The sequence below is a fragment of the Triticum urartu genome, chromosome 5A, assembly GCF_056163025.1.
Source record: "Triticum urartu cultivar PI428250 chromosome 5A, HENAU_Tu73, whole genome shotgun sequence".
Classification (NCBI taxonomy): Eukaryota; Viridiplantae; Streptophyta; class Magnoliopsida; order Poales; family Poaceae; genus Triticum; species Triticum urartu.
In genome coordinates, this window is record NC_141877.1 from 633,188,005 (window position 1) to 633,208,876 (window position 20,872).

General features: G+C 44.9%; 1 long non-coding RNA gene across 1 annotated transcript; it reads left to right on the forward strand.

The window, feature by feature from the left end:
* Nucleotides 1-9,480: 9,480 nt before the first annotated feature.
* Nucleotides 9,481-12,841, forward strand: LOC147973570 (uncharacterized). The gene is made up of 3 exons (XR_015603665.1): nt 9,481-9,783; nt 10,850-10,934; nt 12,559-12,841. It is a non-coding gene; the product is annotated as an uncharacterized LOC147973570 (long non-coding RNA).
* Nucleotides 12,842-20,872: the final 8,031 nt, after the last annotated feature.

Consider the following 20,872-nt stretch of genomic DNA (forward strand, 5'->3'; position numbering starts at 1 on the left):
CGACCTTTCGGTCTTCCGTGTTCCGAGGCCATGTCTGTACATGCTAGGCTCGTCAAGTTAACCTAAGTGTATTGCGTGTGTAAATCTGGCTTACACTCGTTGTATGCGAACGTTAGAACCTATCACACCCGATCATCACGTGGTGCTTCGGAACAACGGACCTTAGCAACGGTGCACAGTTAGGGGGAACACTTTCTTGAAATTATTGCGAGGGATCATCTTATTTATGCTACCGTTGTTCTAAGCAAATAAGATGTAAACATGACAAACATCGCATGCAAATCATAAAGTGACATGATATGGCCAATATCATCTTGCGCCTTTGATCTCCATCTTCGAGGCACGGCATGAACACCATCGTCACCGGCATGACACCATGATCTCCATCATCGTGTCTTCATGAAGTTGCCTCGCCAACTATTACTTCTACTACTATCGCTAACGGTTAGCAATAAAGTAAAGTAATTACATGGCCTTTTCATTGACACAACGGTCATAAGTAAATTAAGACAACTCCTATGGCTCCTGCCGGTTGTCATACTCATCGACATGCAAGTCGTGATTCCTATTACAAGAACATGATCAATCTCATACATCACATATATCATTCATCACATCCTTTTGGCAATATCACATCACATAGCATACCCTGCAAAAACGAGCCTCTGTAGCCACCAAAAGTCAATCGGGACCCTGTTCCGGCACCCTGCTGGAGGGGGGAACCCTCACCGGTGGCCATCTTCATCATCCCGGCGCTCTCCATGACGAGGAGGGAGTAGTTCTCCCTCGGGGATGAGGGTATGTACCAGTAGCTATGTGTTTGATCTCTCTCTCTCTCTCTCTCTCTCTCGTGTTCTTGATTTGGCACGATCTTGATGTATCGCGAGCTTTGCTATTATATTTGGATCTTATGTTTCTCCTCCCCCTATTCTCTCTTGTAATGAATTGAGTTTCCCCTTTGAAGTAATCTTATCGGATTGAGTCTTTAAAGATTTGAGAACACTTGATGTATGTCTTGCCGTGGATATCTGTGGTGACAATGGGATATCACGTGATTCACTTGATGTATGTTTTGGTGATCAACTTGCGGGTTCCGCCCATGAACCTATGCATAGGGGTTGGCACACGTTTTCGTCGTGATTCTCCGGTAGGAACTTTGGGGCACTCTTTGAGGTCCTTTGTGTTGGTTGAATAGATGAATCTGAGATTGTGTGATGCATATCGTATAATCATACCCACGGATACTTGAGGTGACATTGGAGTATCTAGGTGACATTAGGGTTTTGGTTGATTTGTGTCTTAAGGTGTTATTCTAGTACGAACTCTAGGGCTGTTTGTGACACTTATAGGAATAGCCCAACGGATTGATTGGAAAGAATAACTTTGAGGTGGTTTCGTACCCTACCATAATCTCTTCGTTCGTTCTCCGCTATTAGTGACTTTGGAGTGACTCTTTGTTGCATGTTGAGGGATAGTTTTATGATCCAATTATGTTAGTATTGTTGAGAGGACTTACACTAGTGGAAGTATGAACCCTAGGCCTTGTTTCCTAGCATTGCAATACCGTTTACGCTCACTTTTATCACTTGCTACCTTGCTGTTTTTATAATTTCAGATTACAAATACCTTTATCTACCATCCATATACCACTTGTATCACCATCTCTTCGCCGAACTAGTGCACCTATACAATTTACCATTTTATTGGGTGTGTTGGGGACACAAGAGACTCTTTGTTATTTGGTTGCAAGGTTGCTTGAGAGAGACCATCTTTATCCTACGCCTCCTACGGATTGATAAACCTTAGGCCATCCACTTGAGGGAAATTTGCTACTGTCCTACAAACCTCTGCACTTGGAGGCCCAACAACGTCTACAAGAAGAAGGTTGTGTAGTAGACATCAACGAGCTAGTCAACTAGAGGCTTACTAGGGACATGTTGTGGTCTATGTATTCACACATGTATTACGGTTTCCGGTTAATACAATTATAGCATGAACAATAGACAATTATCATGAACAAGGAAATACAATAATAACCATTTTATTATTGCCTCTAGGGCATATTTCCAACAGTCATATGCACGAGTAGAACACAAAGGAGTTGTGGGCGTGGGAATATACATATTGCTTGCCGTCACTAGTTGATTCTTGATTCAGCGGCATTGTTGGATGAAGCAGCCCAGACCGACATTACGTGTACGCTTACGCGAGACTGGTTCTACCGACGTGCTTCCCACACAGGTGGCTAGTGAGTGTCTGTTTCTCCAGATTTAGTTGAATCGGATTCAATGAACAGGGTTCTTTCTGAAGATCAAAAAGCAATCACTATACTGCGTTGTGGTTTTTTATGCGTAGGTAAGAACGGTTCTTGCTCAGCCCGTAGCAGCCATGTAAAACTTGCAGCAACAAAGTAGAGGACGTCTAACTTGTTTTTGTAGGCCATGTTGTGATGTGATATGCTCAAGACATTATGCTAAATTTTATTGTATGATATGATCATGTTTTGTAACACAATTATCGGCAATTGGCAGGAGCCATATGGTTGTCGCTTTATTGTATGAAATGCAATCAGCATGTAATTGCTTTACTTCATCACTAAGCAGTAGCGATAGTCGTAGAGGCAATGGTTGGCGAGACGACAATGATGCTTCGATGGAGATCAAGGTGTCAAGCCGGTGACGATGGCGATCATGATGGTGCTTTGGAGATGAAGATCAAAGGCACAAGATGATGATGGCCATATCGTATCACTTATATTGATTGCATGTGATGTTTATCCTTTATGCATCTTATTTTGCTTAGTTCGGCGGTAGCATTACAAGATGATCTCTCACTAACTTTCAAGGTATAAGTGTTCTCCCTGAGTATGCACCGTTGCTACAGTTCGTCGTGCCGAGACACCACGTGATGATCGGGTGTGATAAGCTCTACGTTCACATACAACGGGTGCAAGCCAGTTTCGCACATGCAGATATAGCCTCGGAACACTGGAGACCGAAAGGTCGAGCGTGAATCATATAGTAGATATGATCAACATAGTGATGTTCACCATTGAAAACTAATCCATCTCACGTGATGATCGAACATGGTTTAGTTGATATGGATCGCGTGATCACTTAGATGATTAGAGAGATGTCTATCTAAGTGGGAGTTCCTAAGTAATTTGATTAATTGAACTTTAATTTATCATGAACTTAGTACCTGATAGTATTTTGCATGTCTATGTTGTTGTAGATAGATGGCCCATGCTGTTGTTCCGTTGAATTTTAATGTGTTCCTAGAGAAATCTAAGTTGAAAGATGATGGTAGCAACTACATGGACTGGGTCCGTAACTTGAGGATTATCCTCATTGCTGCACAGAAGAATTACGTCCTGGAAGCACCGCTAGGTGTACCACCCGCGCCGGCAACTGCAGACATTGTGAATGCCTGGCAGTCGCGTGTTGATGACTACTCGATAGTTTAGTGTGCCATGCTATACGGCTTAGAACCGGGACTTCAACGACGTTTTGAACATCATGGAGCATATGAGATGTTCCGGGAGTTGAAGTTCATATTTCAAGAAAATGCCCGGATTAAGAGATATGAAGTCTCCAATAAGTTCTATAGCTGTAAGATGGAGGAGAATAGTTCTGTCAGTAAACATATACTCAGAATGTCTGGGTACCACAACCACTTGACTCAACTGGGAGTTAATCTTCCTGATGATAGTGTTATTGACAGAGTTCTTCAATCACTGCCACCAAGCTACAAGAGTTTCGTGATGAACTATAATATGCAAGGGATGTATAAGACGATTCCCGAGCTCTTCGCAATGCTAAAGGCTGCGGAGGTAGAAATCAAGGAGGAGCATCAAGTGTTGATGGTCAACAAGACCACCAGTTTCAAGAAAAAGGGTAAAGGGAAGAAGGGGAACTTCAAGAAGAACGGCAAGCAAGTTGCTGCTCAAGTGAAGAAGCACAAGTCTGGACCTAAGCCTGAGACTGAGTGCTTCTACTGCAAAGGGACTGGTCACAAGAAGCAGAACTGCCCCAAGTATTTGGTGGATAAGAAGGATGGCAAGGTGAACAAAGGTATATGTGATATACATGTTATTGATGTGTACCTTACAAATGCTCGCAGTAGTGCCTGGGTATTTGATACTGGTTCAGTTGCTAACATTTGCAACTCGAAACAGGGACTATGGATTAAGCAAAGATTGGCTAAGGACGACGTGACGATGCGTGTGGGAAATGGTTCCAAAGTCGATGTGATCGCGGTCGGCACGCTACCTCTACATCTACTTTCAGGATAAGTTTTAGACCTAAATAATTGTTATTTGGTGCCAGCGTTGAGCATGAACATTATATCTGGATCTTGTTTGATGCGAGATGGTTATTCATTTAAATCTGAGAATAATGGTTGTTCTATTTATATGACTAATATCTTTTATGGTCGTGCACCCTTGAAGAGTGGTCTATTCTTGATGAATCTCGATAGTAGTGATACACATATTCATAATATTGAAGCCAAAAGATGCAGAGTTGATAATGATAGCGCAACTTATTTTTGGCACTGCCGTTTAGGTCATATTGGTGTAAAGCGCATGAAGAAACTCCATTCTGATGGACTTTTGGAATCACTTGATTATGAATCACTTGGTACTTGCGAACCATGCCTCATGGGCAAGATGACTAAAATGCTGTTCTCCGGAACAATGGAGCGAGCAACAGATTTGTTGGAAATCATACATACTAATGTATGTGGTCCGATGAATATAGAGGCTCGCGGCGGGTATCGTTATTTTCTCACCTTCATAGATGATTTGAGCAGATATGGGTATATCTACTTGATGAAACATAAGTCTGAAACATTTGAAAAGTTCAAAGAATTTCAGAGTGAAGTGGAAAATCATCGTAACAAGAAAATAAAGTTTCTACGATCTGATTGTGGAAGAGAATATTTGAGTTACGAGTTTGGTGTTCATTTGAAACAATGCGGAATACTTTCGCAACTCACGCCACCCGGAACACCACAGCGTAATGGTTTGTCCAAACGTCATAATCATACTTTATGGGATATGGTGCGATCTATGATGTCTCTTACTGATTTACCGCTATCGTTTTGAGGTTATGCTTTAGAGATGGCTGCATTCACGTTAAATAGGGCACTACCTAAATCCGTTGTGATGACGCCTTATGAACTATGGTTTGGCAAGAAACCAAAGTTGTCGTTTCTTAAAGTTTGGGGCTACGATGCTTATGTGAAAAAGCTTCAACCTGATAAGCTTGAACCCAAATCGGAGAAATGTGTCTTCATAGGATACCTGATACGTCTCTGTCATATCTACTTTTCCAAAAACTTTTGCCCTTGTTTTGGACTCGAACTTGCATGATTTGAACGGAACTAACCCGGACTGACGCTGTTTTCAGCAGAATTGCCATGGTGTTACTTTTGTGCAGAAATAAAAGTTCTCAGAAATCAATGGAGAATTATTTTGGAATATATAAAAAATACTGGAAGAAAGAACCACGTCAGGGGCCCACACCCTGTCCACGAGGGTGGGGGGCGCGCCGTACCCCCCTAGGCATGCCCCCTACCTCGTGGGCCCCCTGATGCTCCGCCGACCTCAACCATCACTGCATATATTCACTTTCGGGGAGAAAAAATCAAAGAGAAGGATTCATCGCGTTTTACGATACGGAGCCACAGCCAAGCCCTAAACTCTCTCGGCAGGGCTGATCTGGAGTCCGTTCGGGCCTCCGGAGAGGGGAATCCATCGCCATCGCCATCATCAACCTTCATCCATCACCAATTTCATGATGCTCACCGTCGTGCGTGAGTAATTCCATCGTAGGCTTGCTGGACGGTGATGGGTTGGATGAGATTTATCATGTCATCGAGTTAGTTTTGTTAGGGTTTGATCCCTAGTGTCCACTATGTTCTGAGATTGATGTTGCTATGACTTTGCTATGCTTAATGATTGTCACTAGGGCCCGAGTGCCATGATTTCAGATCTGAACCTATTATGTTTTCATGAATATATGTGAGTTCTCGATCCTATCTTGCAAGTCTATAGTCACCTATTATGTGTTATGATCTGTTAACCCCGAAGTGACAATAATCGGGACCATTACCAGTGATGACCGTAGTTTGAGGAGTTCATGTATTCACTATGTGTTAATGCTTTGGTCCGGTACTCTATTAAGGAGGCCTTAATATCCCTTAGTTCCCAATAGGACCCCGCTGCCACGGGAGGGTAGGACAAAAGATGTCATGCAAGTTCTTTTCCATAAGCACGTATGACTATATTTGGAATACATGCCTACATTACATTGATGAACTGGAGCTAGTTCTGTGTCACCCTATGTTATAACTGTTGCATGATCGATCGCATCCGATATAATTCTCCATCACTGATCCAATACCTACGAGCTTTTCATATATTGTTCTCACTTATTTACTTTTCCATTGCTACTGTTACAATCACTATAAAACCCAAAAATATTACTTTTGCTACCGTTACTTTTTGCCATCGTTACCACTACTATCATATTACTTTTCTACTAAACACTTTGCTATAGATATTAAGTTTCCAGGTGTGGTTGAATTGACAACTCAGCTGCTAATACTTGAGAATATTCTTTGGCTCCCCTTGTGTCGAATCAATAAATTTGGGTTGAATACTCTACCCTCGAAAACTGTTGCGATCCCCCATACTTGTGGGTTGTCAAGAACAATTTCTGGCGCCGTTGCCGAGGAGCATAGCTCTATTCTTTGAGTCACTTGGGATTTATAGCTGCTTATCATTATGAAGAACTTTAAAGATCAAAGAACCAAGATTTTTTCCTCAACTACGAGGGGAGGTAAGTAACTGCCATCTAGTTCTGCACTTGATTCACCTGCTGTTATGAGTAAACTTGTGACACCTACACATGCTATTGATTCTGATAGGTCGCATGTTATGGATGATGCCACTTCTGCTATGCATGATACTTATGATGAAACTACTTCTATGCTTGATACTACTGTGCCACTTGGTGAATTTCTTGATGAACAACTTGCTAGGGCTAGAGAGAATGAAATTATTGAAACTGATAATATTGATGAAAGTGATGATGAAGATTCTCCCCCTAGATATGAATTGCCTGTTGTTCCTGAGGGTTATGTTATGGATGAAGAAACTGCTAGAGACTTTCTTGCCTGCAATGATAGAAGTGATCTTAAGAAATTATTAGCTAAGCTTAAAGAAAAATCTTTGAATGCTAGAATGAAATATGATCCTGCTTATGCTACTTCACCTATCTTTATTACTGATAAGGATTATGATTTCTCTGTTGATCCTGAGATAATTACTTTGGTTGAATCTGATCCTTTTTATGGCTATGAATCTGAAACTGATGTGGCACGTCTTACTAAATTAAATGATATAGCTACCATATTCACTAATGATGAGAAAACTCGCTACTATTATATCCTTAAATTATTTTCATTCTCATTAAAGGGTGATGCTAAGATATGGTTTAATTCTCTTGATCCTAGTTGTGTGCGCAGTCCCCAGGATATGATTTACTACTTCTCTGCTAAATATTTCCCTGCTCATAAGAAATAAGCTGCTTTAAGGGAAATATATAATTTTGTGCAAATTGAAGAAGAGAGTCTCCCACAAGCTTGGGGGGGGGGGGGCTTCTCCAATTACTTAATGCTTTGCCTGATCATCCTCTCAAGAAAAATGAAATACTTGATATCTTTTATAATGGACTAAACGATGCTTCCAGAGATTACCTGGATAGTTGTGCTGGTTGTGTTTTCAGGGAAAGAACAGTTGCTCAAGCTAAAATTCTATTGAATAATATGTTGACCAATGAAAATAATTGGACACTTCCTGAACCAACTCCTAAGCCAACTCCGAAGAAAAGGGGTATTCTATTTCTAAGTCCTGAAGATATGCAAGAAGCAAAGAAATCTATGAAAGAAAAGGGTATAAAAGTTGAAGATGTTAAGGATTTACCTCCTGTTGAAGAAATCCATGGTCTTAATTCATCACCTATTGAAGAAACACACGGTCTTGATAACCTGACACAGGTAGTAAAGGTAAATTCTCTCTATAGATACGATAAAGCTGAAATCCCTCCTGCTAAGTTTGATAGCCAATGCTTAGATGAATTTGTTAACTTTATGGCTAAGCAAGAAGATTTTAATGCTTATGTTGGTAGACAATTGAAACACAATGCTTGTATGATTGAACACTTGAGTGAATATATGGCTAATGTTAAAGGTGAAGTTAGACTTATTAGTAAACATGCTTCTATGGTTACCACTAAAGTAGAACAAGTACTTAAAGCTCAGAATGATTTGCTCAATGAATTGAATAGTAAGAATAATGACTTTGATGTTAGAGTTGCAACTAGAGGAGGTAAAGTGACTCGGGAACCTCTGTATCCTAAGGGCCATCCTAAGAGAATTGAGCAAGATTCTCAGAGAACTAATATAGATGCACCTAGTCCTTCTAAGAGGAAGAGAAAGAAAAATGATAGGACTTTGCATGCTCCTAGTGAACCTATTATTGACACACCTGAGAATCCCAATGATATTTCTATTTCTGATGCTGAAATACAACCTGGTAATGAACATGAACCTAGTGAAAATGTTAATGATGATGTTCATGTTGATGCTTAACCTAGCAATGATAATGATGTAGAGATTGAACCTGCTGTTGATCTTGATAACCCACAATCAAAGAATAAACGTTATGATAAGAGAGACATTGTTGCTAGGAAGCACGGTAAAGAAAGAGAACCATGGGTTCAGAAACCCATGCCCTTTCCTCCTAAACCATACAAGAAAAAGGATGATGAGGATTTTGAGCGCTTTGCTGAAATGATTAGACCTATCTTTTTGCGTATGTGATTGATTGATATGCTTAAAATGAATCCTTATGCTAAATACATGAAAGAAATTGTTACTAATAAAATAAAGATACCAGAAGCTGAAATTTCCACCATGCTTGCTAATTATACTTTTAAGGGTGGAATACCGAAGAAACTTGGAGATCCCGGAGTACCAACTATACCATGCTCCATGTGACGCCCGGATAATTAAGCCACAGTAATTCCTTACTAATGATGCCATGTCATCTTTATTATTGTTGTTAAACTCGCGTTTGTTCGAAACCGGTTCAAATTTCAAATTCAAATCAAAGTCAAAATTTAAAAAAATGCTCAAACATGAAAACTAAAATGTTCATCATGTGGAAAGTATTCTTCTGGTAATATTGGGGGTGAACCAACTTTTTTTTTGCAAAGAGCTTAACTGGCTTAAACTTTTTGAAACAGAAGTTTTTTTTTTAAGAAAGAAAGAAAGAACCCCCCCCCCCACACACACACACACTGGACCGAACGGCCCAGCTGGCCGCCGCACCGGCCGGCCCACCAGGCCTAGTCGGGCCTCCTTATCCCTCCCACAACAGTAACCCTACCGCACGATCCCCCCCCACGAACCCCACTCTCTCCCTCGTCTCCCCCCTCCACTCGCCTGGATCTGGATCGGGGAGGACCCCATCTCGCACCGCCTCGTGCCCCTGACACCGGCGCCCATCCCCGACACCGCCCCGACCCATCACCGTCACCACCTCGCGCGCCCTTTCCCTGGATCTGTCGTCGTCGTCGTTCGTCGCTGCCTCCTCGACCTCCCCCACGTCGTCCTCGCCCCGTCGTCGACGTCGACCTCATCTCTGCTCCGCGTCGCCTCCCCGGCTCCCCCTCATCGGCCTCGTCGAGCCTCGTCCCCTACACAGCAACGGGGGTGAGCACCTCCCCATCTTCCCCTTGCTCCCGACGTCGTAGGATGCGCCCAAACCCCCCCAGTTTAGAGCTCCAGTCACCGCGCCCTACCTCACGCACACGCTGCCTCTGGCCGTGCCCTGGACGCACCCCGCGGAAGCCAGTGCGCGTGCCCACAGGCCCTGCTGCTCGCTGCTCCCCGTGCGGCCCACGGCTGCCCGCGCCCGTCGCGCCCCGCCTTGTTCCTGGCCGGAGCCGCCTGTCGCCACGCCTGCTTCCGTGGCTCCCCCTCTCGCGCGCCCACACGCCCGCCTCAAGTCGCGACTGTTGCTCGAGCCACCTGCAGCGCCCTCGCTCGCCTCCGCCGCCTGCAACTGCTGCTGATGGCCGTCGCTGCCCCCGCGCTGCTGCCCTCGCCTGCTGCGCCGGCCGGCGCCCGCAACCGCGCCGTTAGCCCGCACCCGCTATTGCCCCCTAGGCCTATGACAGTGGGGCCCGCCCCCAAAATGTTTAAAAGAAAATGTATTTTAAAAATAAAAAATAATTAATTAATTAATTAGGTAATTAATTAAATTAATTAACTCTGTTTAGTACCTAATTAACTTGATTAGTTAATTAAAACTGTTAATTAGTTGTTGGACGATGACAGAACGGCCCCACACGTCAGGGTTGACTTTGGTCAACTCTGTTGACTGCTGACGTCATGATGACGTCATGCTGATGCAATAACACCATTTTAGATTTAATAATAATTTCATAATAGTGTTCAAAACTTTGAAAAATCATAGAAAATAATCCGTAGTTCGGATGAAAATGTTTTCTACATGGAAGTTGCTCAAAACGACGAGACGAATCCGAATACGCCCTCCGTTCGTCTATCACATGTCCCTAGCATAGCTAACGTTGAACTTTTCCCCTTCGATTCATTTGTCTGACAGACGTCCGGAACCGGGAAAACTTTCCCGGATGTTATCCTCCTTCGCCAGTATCGCATAACGCTGCGTTAGAACACCTCTAGCACCGCTTATTGTCTTGTTATGCATATGTTGCGTGTATTTACTGTTTCTTCCCCCTCTTCTCTCCGGTAGTCCCCGAGATCGTTGTTGATGCCCCTGTGATCGGCTATGTCATCGACGACACTTCAACCCCCCCCTTTTTCAACGGAGCTTCCAGGCAAGGCCCCCCCCTTTGATCATCCCGATATCGCACATTCCTTTCTTTCATGCTTGCATTAGATTTTGCTACTATAATTGATTGCTCCTATTCTGATGCATAGCCTGCTTTTGTAACCTGCTTATTGTTACCTACCTGCTGATCCTAAACTGCTTAGTATAGGTTGGTTAGTGATCCATCAGTGACCCCCACCTTGTCCTTGTTGCCCCTGCTTCATCATTGAAGACCCGATCAACGGGACCGAAGACCAGGCCCCGGCACCGCACATCACTTTCCCCTTAGTTGCTCGACACTACTGGGTTACTATCGAGTGCCGAGGGTGAGACCTCTACAGCACTTCTCATGTTAACCCTATAGTGTAGCTATTCGGTCATGGTCATCGAGGGTGATTCCTCCTTAACCACTTCCGATATGACTCTGTCGTGCAACACCTCAAGTGTGAACCTCCGGATGGTTCCTCTTACGTTCACCTTGATGATTACATCGAGTGGAATTCACCAGGGGTGATTCCTCGGGTGTTCCCCTTGATGTATGGACACCCGGATACTTGGACTTTACCACTGTTACTTGGAAAGATGGGTCGACCCTGAGGGGTACCCGCGCGAGCTTAATTGCGAGTGATGTGGAGTCGAGTTGACCTGGAGGGTGCCCGTGAGATAATTACGAGGCGTGTCCGGGCATTCTTAGCCCTTACCACAAGTACTCGAGACGGGGCAATGGGGTCACATCTTTCATGAGTCTCTGCTTGTTACCGCGCATTCCTAATCCACTATGATTTGGATATTTGATCCGAGGGGCCTCTGGCCTGATAGCACTAACCATCACGTGGGCATAGTATGGGTGTTCTGCGTTGTATACATCAGCCGAAGCTTAATAGACGTCAGTGACTCAGCGGCGCGCGCCGGGTTGGACTGGTAAGCACCTACCTTGTTGAAGGAGGTAGCTAGGTCTGCTCACCGGCTGCCCACGCAACGTGCAAGAGTTCCCGGGGAGATGGCCCATGACCCCTGGGGGCATAGGTTTAGTCCGGCATGCTGGCCTCTCTATTAAGCCTAGGTCGGGTTGCGGCGTATTGTTTGGCCGAGGCCGGGCATGACCCAGGAAAGTGTGTCCGGTCAGAGTTAATCGAGCGTGGTGGGTAAGTTGGTGCACCCCTGCAGGGAAGAAAACATATATTGATAGCCTGTCCTACGGTAATGGACACTTGGAGTTGTATCCCGATCGATACAACTAGAACAGGATACTTGAGATGAGAACTGGTTGGTGATGAGAAAATGGATTGTGATGATAACTGGATAGTATGGCTCTGGGATTGCTTTCTCGCAGGGAGTCGAGAAAGGATCTCTGGCCGAGGTTGATAACACTACTACTACTTTACTTTATGTTACTCTACTCCCTCCTATTTGCTGAAAGATGGTGGTTTCCAGAAGATGCTAGTCTTCGATAGGACTAAGTTCTCCCCTCTATCCTGGCATTTCTGCAGCCCAGTCCACATATACAGCCTTCCTTTGATAATGTTTCATATGTAGTGTAGATCCTTGCTTGCGAGTACTTTGGATGAGTACTCACGGTTGCTTTTCTCGCCCTTTTCCCCCTTCTTCTTCTTTCCGGTTGATGCAACCAGATGTTGGAGCCCAAGAGCCAGATGCCACTGCCGGTGCCTACTACTACGTGGAGACCGCTGACGACCAGGAGTAGTTAGGAGGCTCCCAGGGAGGAGGCCTTGCCTTTTCGATCGATGTTACTTTTGTGCTAGCCTTCTTAAGGCAACTTGTTTAACTCATGTCTGTACTCAGATATTGTTGCTTCCGTTGACTCTTGTGTATCCGAGCTTATGTATTCGAGCCCTCGAGGCCCCTGGCTTGTAATATAAAGCTTGTATTATTTTCAATTTGTGTTTAGAGTTGTGTTGTGATATCTTCCCGTGAGTCCTTGATCTTGATCATACACATTTGCGTGTATGATTAGTGTACGATTGAATCGAGGGCGTCACAAGTTGGTATCAGAGCCGACTGCCTGTTGGTAGCCCCCTTTCCAACTCCTTGGTGAAAGTTGAGTCTAGTCATCCAAAACTGTTTTACTAACTTGGTTGTGTGGCTTACTGGCCCACGTCGCTATTGGGTGGTATTAGGATCTTTTATTCCTCGTCTATACTCTGGGACTCTGATCTCTCATCTATCCAGGTTAAAAATTTTACTAACTCTGACTCTAGGATCTCGTAACCACTTCCTTCCGGAGAGCCCCTTCACTACAGATGATCGCTTGCTTCGTCAGAAGATTCTGCAAATACTCCTCGATGTTTCCCGAGACCCTGTGCCCACTGCTTTGCAGTTCCTGACCACCGACAATCCCCATGAATAATATCCTTACCGCTTGTACCTCCATCCCCAGTTGATCCTGTTATTACAAGATGCCCCTAGTACTCTCCATTGTTTCGAGAATCCTTTGTGCCTTCTGCTTTGCAGCTTCTTTTGCAATGCGGATAATTCACTTAACCGGGGTTCGTTCATCCCCAGTTGTTCATATGCTTTCCTAAATACTTGGAAATACTATCTGATCTTCCAAAAATCCTCAGCAGCCTATTATTGTTGAAATTCTTGTTTGCTTGCATTATGGTTAATTCCATATTTCTAGTAAACTTCATTGACATCCTCTGTCACTATTGTTTCGAGTCCCTTGATCCAATATGTCGCGAATGCTCGTAATCCTCAATCAAATCCTAGCATTCATCCTTCCGGCTCAGACGTCACTCCAAATATGAGCTTGTTCTTCTCAAATCAAACCTTGATTGATTGTTGATCTGTATCGATTCAACTCAATTATCTTTTAATCAGAGCCTCTGCTTCAGATCTTCTGATTTGAAAATCGTAATTCCTTTGTATTCAATCTTTGAAGTTATCCAGTTATATCTATAACCCGAGGCCTTCACATTCTTTCTTCTTTTGGGTGAGTATAGATACTCACATCAGATCTTTTATGAACCGCTATATCCTTGGTTGGATTATTATCCAACAATGTCCTTCATATTCATTAAACTTGTGAGTTTTGCCCTAACACATAATTCCTTTAGTAAATTCTATCATCTACTTTTGTCAACCATGCTCTGCTTTCAAGCTGGTATATTTTAATCCTGAAGTTAGTGGTATATGTTCCTAAGATACCCCTACGGGTTGAACCTGTGCCTTCCCTAATCTGTGTGAACTCGAAAGAGTTGTGAGTCATACTCTTCTCATGCTTCACCACATAAATCTTTTGCCCTACAAAATTCTTCGAAAACGAGGAGCGAATGGAAGTTTATGCATTGAAGAAGTGGGAGTCGACCTTGAACCTTTGTGTTCATGCCCATCGACCTGATGTAGAACGTATCATGGAAGCTGCTCATACAAATATTTACCCCTTGTTATAAGTTCATCTTGTATCGGTGGTTTGATCATTCATAATCATGGTTCCGACCATAGTTTCTCCTTAATTCCATTTCCCAGACAAGTTAAAATACTTGTCTCCTGCAAGTCATTTCACCTATCCAACCTCTATTATGATCTACCTTCGAGTATTACCCTTGGTATCTTGAGGATATCATGCCATTGCACTACATCTTATGAACTTTTGATGGAGTACTACCGTACCCTGTCTTTGTCACTTCAAGGGTTCTGGCTTGTTTGTCAATCGAGAACACCGATACGTGAATTGATTTCGCATTTTGATTTGATAACTAAGTAATTTTCGTTGCTTACGAGTTTAATAGTCCTTCAAGTCATTCCTAGCCTGACCGGCTATATCATTATCGTGTTCAATTTTAACTGTGCTACCTGGTCCTTCTTCCCGAAACAATTTTCGACGATGAGCTAAGCCTACGTCGATCTTCCTTGGCATATCATTTCGCCTTGAACAACAAGCTTGTTTTTGAGTTTGTGTTGTACCCTGGTTCCAATAACCTTTCGCTTCATCATTCCTTTGACTTGATGTCATCGCCGATCGATTACATCTTCATGAAACCTCTCGACAAATATGTTGTGATCATCATCAACATTATGAGCTCTTCCAGGTTATCAATCAAATTCATGATGAGAAATACCATCCTTGCCCCCTCAATGAACTGTTGCTGAGCCCGTGGGCCCCATCCTCATCTTTTCCTTGCTGAAATTGTACAACATACTTTATAAGTTGTTGCCGATGGATCATTTGTGTATCCAAAGTCTGAGCTTTACCTGGTGACCATGTCAGTGCTATCCCGAAGCATGACTATGGTACTTCGTTCATCAACAAGAACATTGGAAGCTTAATGCTAAATGTTTCGTTATCAACTATCCAAACACCATTGCATGGGTAACATCATGGGTTTCCCCCTTTTCCCTAGATGGTTAACTACTTGCAGTACTGTCATGATTATCCCGCTCTGCTTGCTCCTGCGAAGGAGATACACCTAATACTCGTGTATACACCCTTTCCTTTCCATTGTTCGGTTTAAATCTGATAATCACTTTTCCTTTTCATTGGTTTGTCTAACCATTCTTGTGATCTATAACATATAAGAAGAAATAATTCCCTGCTTATAAAACACTCCGATGTACAACCTTGTCAGTGAGACCCTGTTACTATTGTTGATGACATTCCGGTAACCACCGATGGACGTGAACCTTGCCTATTGGTCCGCCTCGTTCAACGAGCAGGAAAATGGTTCTCTTCATCCCTCGCCCTTGGTACCAACGTTGTTGCCAACATAACTGGCAGGCTATCCTCAGACCGACCTTGTTGTCATGCCCGTGCAAAATGTTAGCGCCCTTCCTGCTTTTAACCCACATGGTGGGCCCATAACCCACAATTCCACGGGATCGAAACCTGACTCTTGTACACCCCTGTTTCTAAAGTTATTCCTTCCACTTACCTTGTATGAAAATCACGAGCCACCCTCCTAGTGATTTATTCTGGTATCAGACACAATACTTGTTCCCATTGCTCTAAACCCCCTTTCACCCTCTGTTTCAGGCAATGAACGATTGCCTAACCGCTTGAAGCTTCTTATTTCACCTTCTAGCCTTGCTCTGGATGACTTTCTTGAATTTCAACTCAAGAGATGCCTCTATGCCACGTTCACGAGATGGCCCCCAAGTACCTATCTTGTGTTGAGCTCCGTCCTTCCCGAGACTTTTCCCCTTACTCCACCTCTTAAATCTCGGGACGAGATTTCTTGTAGTGGAGGAGAATTGTGATGCCCGGATAATTAAGCCATAGTAATTCCTTACTAATGATGCCATGTCATCTTGATTACTGTTGTTAAACTCGCGTTGGTTCGAAACCGGTTCAAATTTCAAATTCAAATCAAAGTCAAAATTTGAAAAATGCTCAAACATGAAAACTAAAATGTTCATCATGTGCAAAGTATACTTCTGGTAATATTGGTGGTGAACCAACTTTTTTTTGCAAAGAGCTTAACTGGCTTAAACTTTTTGAAACAGAAATTTTTTTTAAAAAAAAGAAAAAACAACCCCCCCCCACGCTGGACCGAACGGCCCAGCTGGCCGCCGCACTGGCCGGCCCACCAGGCCCAGTCGGGCCTCCTTATCCCTCCCACTCCAGTAACCCTACCGCACGATCCCCCGCCCCACACGAACCCCACTCTCTCCCTCGTCTCCCCCCTCCACTCGCCTGGATCTGGATCGGGGAGGACCCCATCCCGTGCCGCCTCGCGCCCCTGACACGACGCCCATCCCCGACACCGCCCCGACCCATCACCGTCGCCACCTCGCGCACCCTTTCCCTGGATATGTCGTCGGCGGCGTTCGTCGCTGCCTCCTCGACCTCCCCCACATCGTCGTCGCCCCGTCGTCGCCGTCCACCTTGTCTCTGCTCCGCGTCGCCTCCCCGGCTCCCCCTCGTCGGCCTCGTCGAGCCTCGTCCCCCCTGCACAGGAACGGGGGTGAGCACCTCCCCATCTTCCCCTTGCTCCCGACGCTGTAGGATGTGCCCAAACCCCCCCAGTTCGGAGCTCCGGTCACCGCGCCCTGCCTCACACACACGCTGCCTCTGGCCGTGCCCTGGACGCGCCCCGCGCACGCCAGTGCGCGTGCCCACCGGCCCTGCTGCTCGCTGCTCCCCGTGCGGCCCACGGCTGCCCGCGCCCGTCGTGCCCCGCCTCGTTCCTGGCCGGAGCCGCCTGTCGCCACGCCTGCTTCCGTGGCTCCCCCTCCCGCGTGCCCACACGCCCGCCTCGCGTCGCGGCTGTTGCCCGAGCCACCTGCAGCGCCCTCGCTCGCCTCCGCCGCCTGCAACTGCTGCCGATGGTCGCCGCTGCCCTCGCCTGCTACGCCGCCCGGCGCCCGCAACCGTGCCGTTAGCCCGCACCCGCTATTGCCCCCTGGGCCTATGACAGTGGGGCCCGCCCCCAAAACGTTTAAAAGAAAATGTATTTTAAAAATAAAAAATAATTAATTAATTAGGTAATTAATTAACTCTGTTTAGTACCTAATTAACTTGATTAGTTAATTAAAACTGTTAATTAGTTGTTAGACGATGACAGAACGGCCCCACACGTCAGGGTTGACTTTGGTCAACTCTGTTGAGTGCTGACGTCATGATGATGTTATGCTGATGCAATAACCCCATTTTAGATTTAATAATAATTTCATAATAGTGTTCAAAACTTTGAAAAATCATAGAAAATAATCCGTAGTTTGGATGAAAATGTTTTCTACATGGAAGTTGCTCAAAACGACGAGACGAATCCGAATACGCCCTCCGTTCGTCTATCACATGTCCCTAGCATAGCTAACGTTGAACTTTTCCCCTTCGATTCATTTGTCTGACAGACGTCCGGAACCGGGAAAACTTTCCCGGATGTTATCCTCCTTCGCCAGTATCGCATAGCGCTGCGTTAGAACACCTCTAGCACCATTTATTGTCTTGTTATGCATATGTTGCGTGTATTTACTGTTTCTTCCCCCTCTTCTCTCCGGTAGTCCCCGAGATCGTTGTTGATGCCCCTGTGATCGGCTATGTCATCGACGACACTTCAACCCCCCCCTTTTTCAACGGAGCTTCCAGGCAAGCCCCCCCCCTTTGATCATCCCGATATCGCACATTCCTTTCTTTCATGCTTGCATTAGATTTTGCTACTATAATTGATTGCTCCTATTCTGATGCATAGCCTGCTTTTGTAACCTGCTTATTGTTACCTACCTGCTGATCCTAAACTGCTTAGTATAGGTTGGTTAGTGATCCATCAGTGACCCCCACCTTGTCCTTGTTGCCCCTGCTTCATCATTGAAGACCCGATCAACGGGACCGAAGACCAGGCCCCGGCACCGCACATCACTTTCCCCTTAGTTGCTCGACACTACTGGGTTACTATCGAGTGCCGAGGGTGAGACCTCTACAGCACTTCTCATGTTAACCCTATAGTGTAGCTATTCGGTCATGGTCATCGAGGGTGATTCCTCCTTAACCACTTCCGATATGACTCTGTCGTGCAACACCTCAAGTGTGAACCTCCGGATGGTTCCTCTTACGTTCACCTTGATGATTACATCGAGTGGAATTCACCAGGGGTGATTCCTCGGGTGTTCCCCTTGATGTATGGACACCCGGATACTTGGACTTTACCACTGTTACTTGGAAAGATGGGTCGACCCTGAGGGGTACCCGCGCGAGCTTAATTGCGAGTGATGTGGAGTCGAGTTGACCTGGAGGGTGCCCGTGAGATAATTACGAGGCGTGTCCGGGCATTCTTAGCCCTTACCACAAGTACTCGAGACGGGGTAATGGGGTCACATCTTTCATGAGTCTCTGCTTGTTACCGCGCATTCCTAATCCACTATGATTTGGATATTTGATCCGAGGGGCCTCTGGCCTGATAGCACTAACCATCACGTGGGCATAGTATGGGTGTTCTGCGTTGTATACATCAGCCGAAGCTTAATAGACGTCAGTGACTCAGCGGCGCGCGCCGGGTTGGACTGGTAAGCACCTACCTTGTTGAAGGAGGTAGCTAGGTCTGCTCACCGGCCGCCCACGCAACATGCAGGAGTTCCTGGGGAGATTGCCCATGACCCCTGGGGGCATAGGTTTAGTCCGGCGTGCTGGCCTCTCTATTAAGCCTAGGTCGGGTTGCGGCGTATTGTTTGGTTGAGGTCGGGCATGACCCAGGAAAGTGTGTCCGGCCGGAGTTAATCGAGCGTGGTGGGTAAGTTGGTGCACCCCTACAGGGAAGAAAACATCTATCGATAGCATGTCCTACAGTAATGGACACTTGGAGTTGTATCCCGATCGATACAACTAGAACAGGATACTTGAGATGAGAACTTGTTGGTGATGACAAAATAGATTGTGATGATAACTGGATAGTATGGCTCTAGGATTGCTTTCTCGCAGGGAGTCGAGAAAGGATCTCTGGCCGAGGTTGATAACACTACTACTACTTTACTTTATGTTACTCTACTCCCTCCTGTTTGCTGCAAGAAGGTGATTTCCAAAAGATGCTAGTCTTCGATAGGACTAGGTTCTCCCCTCTATCCTGGCATTTCTGCAGCCCAGTCCACACACACAGCCTTCCTTTGATAATGTTGCATATGTAGTGTAGATCCTTGCTTGCGAGTACTTTGGGTGAGTACTCACGGTTGCTTTGCTCCCCCTTTTCCCCCTTCTTCTTCTTTCCGGTTGATGCAACCAGATGTTGGAGCCCAGGAGCCAGATGCCACCGCCGGTGCCTACTACTACGTGGAGACCGCTGACGACCAGGAGTAGTTAGGAGGCTCCCAGGCAGGAGGCCTTGCCTTTTCGATCGATGTTGATTTTGTGCTAGCCTTCTTAAGGCAACTTGTTTAACTCATCTCTGTACTCAGATATTGTTGCTTCCGCTGACTCTTGTGTATCCGAGCTTATGTATTCGAGCCCTTGAGGCCCCTGGCTTGTAATATAAAGCTTGTATTATTTTTAATTTGTGTCTAGAGTTGTGTCGTGATATCTTCCCGTGAGTCCTTGATCTTGATCGTACACATTTGCGTGTATGATTAGTGTACGATTGAATAGAAGGCGTCACACTCCATCAAAAGAAATTATGTTAAAATGGTTGTATGTGATCTTGGAGCTGGTGTTAGTGTTATGCCTCTCTCTTTATACCGTAGACTTGATTTGAATAAGTTGACACCTACTGAGATATCTTTGCAAATGGCTGATAAATCAACTGCTATACATGTCAGTATTTGTGAGGATGTGCCTGTTGTGGTTGCAAACGTTACTATTTTAACTGACTTGGTTATTCTTGATATTCCCGAGGACGACAGTATGTCTATTATTCTTGGAAGACCCTTTTTGAATACTGCAGGGGCTGTTATTGATTGCAGCAAAGTCAATGTCACTTTTCATGTTAATGGTAATGAGCATATGGTACACTTTCCGAGGAAACAACCTCAAGTCCACATTATCAATTCTATTGGAAAAATTTCAACAACCACTATTGGAGGTTTTGAATTTCCTCTTCCTAATGTCAAGAAGAAATATGGTATTCTTATTGTTGGGGACATGTATATCCCCGTTGAGGTAACCTAGTGTTATTCGAAAATTCTCCAGATTCATCTTATTCGAAATGAGTTTGTTAACAAGACCTGATCAACCTTGTTAGTAGATTCCTTTTGATGAGCATGAGATGGATGAATTTAGAAAACACAACTCTCTGTACCCTCTTTTTACTTCCTGTTATTTATATTAAATAAAGCAAAAATAGTATTTTCCTGTCTATTTTCTGAATTATCCATGCAATAAAAAATACCCCGAAAATAAAAATTCTCCAAATGCCCTGAAATTTAAATATGATTTTTTCTAGAATATTTGAGAATATCTGGCACTGAGAACACAGCGGGGGAGCAAGCACCTGGCCGCGAGGGTCCAGGGCATGCCCACCCCGCTGGGCGCGCCCCCTGCCTCGTGGGCCCACGGTGGCTCCC